Source organism: Bactrocera latifrons, unplaced genomic scaffold (assembly GCF_001853355.1).
Source record: "Bactrocera latifrons isolate USDA-ARS-PBARC rearing strain unplaced genomic scaffold, ASM185335v1 scaffold_265, whole genome shotgun sequence".
Lineage (NCBI taxonomy): Eukaryota > Metazoa > Arthropoda > Insecta > Diptera > Tephritidae > Bactrocera > Bactrocera latifrons.
The window spans coordinates 62,630-66,250 of record NW_017536241.1 but is presented as its reverse complement, the minus strand read 5'-3'; positions in this window follow the sequence as shown (position 1 = coordinate 66,250).

Sequence of the window (3,621 nt, the reverse complement as noted above, 5' to 3'; positions counted from 1 at the left end):
ATATATTAAATAAGAACTCTCTCTAGAAAAAATGAGCAAAAAAACCCATTTTTTCGAACTTACAAGTGGATATAGCCCATTACTTTTTATGTGGTTCCTAAGATTTGGATTTTGGGAAATAAGCTTTAACTTGAGGTAATGATGATATCTGAAATGAATATAACATTAAGGATAGCAATATTTTTGTGTGCGCGTTTGTGTTCATGAAATTATTATTTCATTTTAGTCGCTAATTACGCGAGCACATTCACCAGCCATCTATAAATTTACATGTCAGAAGGATTTCAGGCTCTTCGGGTTCAATTTATGATCTTGCTGACTCGTTTCAATGCTTCGTACAAATCCCCTCAATAAAACTTCTATCTACGTTATGATTGTTATACATAGTTTGGTTGGGTACCTGGAGGATTCAAATCGTTCTATGTTGGGCTTGTGAGGTGAACATTCAGTGAGATAGTGTCAAAAAGTTTTCTTATTCCTTTCGGGTTTGCAGCTGCTTCAAATATTGCTGTAGAGCATGTTCTGAAAATTTCTAACGCATGTTCTCAAAATGGACGAACCCTAGTTATGGTAGATGTTAATCTGTATTAACTTTTTCTAGACACATTTAATAAGTAATTCGTTCTAGTCATGTCGTAGTACCTGCTTCGCTATCTTGCCATCTGTTTTGGTATTACCTTTGCCTTAAATTGGTCTAAAGAGGTTTTGGACTTGGCCAACTCGCCCGCTTCTTCGTTCACAAAAATTTTCCTTTGACTGGAAGCAATAATATGTACAAGTGCTTTGTCAACGAAATTAATCTTTGGTTACGCTAGCAATGCCGCCTGGCTATCGTGTACATGGTAGCTTTCTGAATTCTCCCGAGCTATTCAGTAGAACTCCATAGGTTTTTTCTTTGCCTATTACTTTCGATTGGGCGATGACAGCTGAGTTTGGAAGCCGCATAGAGAGAGATATCCTCGATATATGCCCCCGTCGCTGTTCCATAGCTCATTTTGAACACGTCGGTATTGATTGATACCAATAACTTTAAAGAATTAATATGGAAACTAAGCCATACATACGATGTGCTTTCTAGTAATTAATCCATGTAACCGATTGTACACCAACTTGTACAAAATAAAAGAGCGAATATCAGTCCTGCGCGCTTTAGATAGTGAAAGTGCATTAACGTGAGATAATTAATACGAGAGCTATACTCCCGTTATTTAAGTTAGAACTTTTACTGCGTCAAGTAAAAATTGTAATTAAAAGCAAGTAAGGGAGGGCTAAGTTCGGGTGCAACCGAACGTTTTATTCTCTCGCAACTTGAAAATATCTAACCCAGGGAAATACTTTAAGGTGTAGAACCAATCATATAGAATAAAGTCAACCGGATGCTCGTCTTATTTTCGAATTGAATGAAGGAGTCCAGACTCAACCTCAGACGATAAGCAACCTTAAAATTTTAAAGGCCATTGTCACAAAAATACAGAGTCGTAACCAGATTCTCAAGTCGCTAACCGGCAGCACTTGGGGGGAAATAGTGACGTTGTTGGCAACAAACAAGGCAATCCGCCGACCAGTTATCATCTACGCCGCAGTTGAAGATGGTACAGACCTGTCAAAGTAATGCACTCCGGACTATAACAAGATGTCTCCCGATGTCCCCCAAACCAAGATTTACATAAAAGAGATTAATACTCTTTCCTACAAGAAGTTTTTGGTCGAATGTTTTCGCAGAAACCATTCCTGCAGTCACCTGCCGCTTCCCATGTAGACGAAATCGACAATATTCCCTGTGGAGCAATTAATACCTTCAGTGACTCTGTTTCAGTGAATGGCGTACTAAGAGTCCAAACATGTCCTGGATGACAATATGCCCGACACTGGTCCGAATCCGACGAAACAACTCGATTATTGGGCTTACCGTTATGTAATTTTGATGACAACTGACATATTGCTCTCCCCCAAACAAAACTTAGATAATCGCTACAACAACAGCAAAAGTTTTCAGTGGTAACAGTGAGGACACCATAGTATAGTAGCGACCAGGGGTCGAATCGTTACACACGTGAACGGGCACAATTCCGATTTCTTCGGCGCCAGGATCTGAAGGTACCATTGAAAAGAGGAAGCCCTAATGATTAAAAAATATATAGGTACCGCAAACGCTTAGTTTACTACATATTGGACCTTAAAGTTCAAAAATTCGCAAAATTCGTACATTTCAAGACGCTTTTTCACCACATTAAACACACTTTATTCACTTCAAATTAATTAAATTACACTATAAACTTGTAATTAACTCCATATCTTACACTTTAGCAATTTTTTTTACCTAAAAAATATGCATTTTAAAAATTACATTTTACACTCGTTTTAACCCCATTTACCAAAAATTACGACGAAATGGAGCGAAATGTGATGATAAGGCAATTCGCTGAAATTCCTCTATTCATGCATATGGATATTTTCTTTTTTAAATTTATTAAGCAAATAAGTACTATTATATACATGTATTAGTATTATTATATAATAATATTGTATATACATTTGTATAAGTAATATTATATAATAATATTACGTAATAAAGGGTAAAGTATATTAGTACAGTACGAAAATTCAAATTTTATTTGAATATGAGTGCATGGTAACCTACAAATATAACCACTTTATAACAAAAACTCAATATATTTTTTTTATTTTTAACGCAGAAAGTACTTCAGTCCACCCGGGTATTCGCTCGGCCAGGGTTATTTTGTTAAAGCGCGGCCGAAGGCCGCCAAMGCAGAAAGGAGTACTTCGCGAAAGTACTTCAGTCCACCCAGGTATTCGCTCGGCCAGGGTTATTTTTTTAAAGTACTTCAGTCATCCCGACATGATATTATATAAATTTTATAATACTATATTATCATAGAGTTTTAATTATATGTGTTTATTAAATATAAATCACATATTATACATATACATACTATATGTAAAATGTACAATATGTGGAAAAAGTTTTCAGAACTCAATTATAACTTAAAAAATGCTAGAAAGTAATTTTTATTATAATTAATGTAGAAAAAAGAATCACGCAAAAAAACAAACAAAGAAAAGTCGTTAAGAATCCTACATATTTGGTGTTTAAGATGTGGCAACGTTTTCCTCATAATTGTAAACAATCTAACCTTTGCAACGCCGAGTTCGCTAAGTGATTTTGAAGTTAATAAATTTAGGTGAAATATTACAAAATAAAATTGAAATGTGAACTTATTTTAATGTTTAAAGTATATATTTAAATATACAGAGTGAAAAACGTGAATAAATTTAATGGAAGATAGAGAAATACCTTGTGTTATTAGTGCATATTTTTGAACTGTTAATCGTGAAAATTTTTAAAAATATAAGTAATTTTTATATTATTTTTGAATACGGAAATTCGGTTTTACCTCTCCGCCAAAGTAATCTGAATCAGAGAACTTAAAACATAGAGAAGGTGCAAATTGAATCAGAGAACTTAAAACATAGAGAAGGTGCAGGTTCGATGTCGAACATTTTATAAGATTGTGATAGGGAATTCACCTCACAACCATAGAATTCACGATGTGAAATGTTAACATTTTTAACAGTTCTCCACATACTCAAACAGAGAAT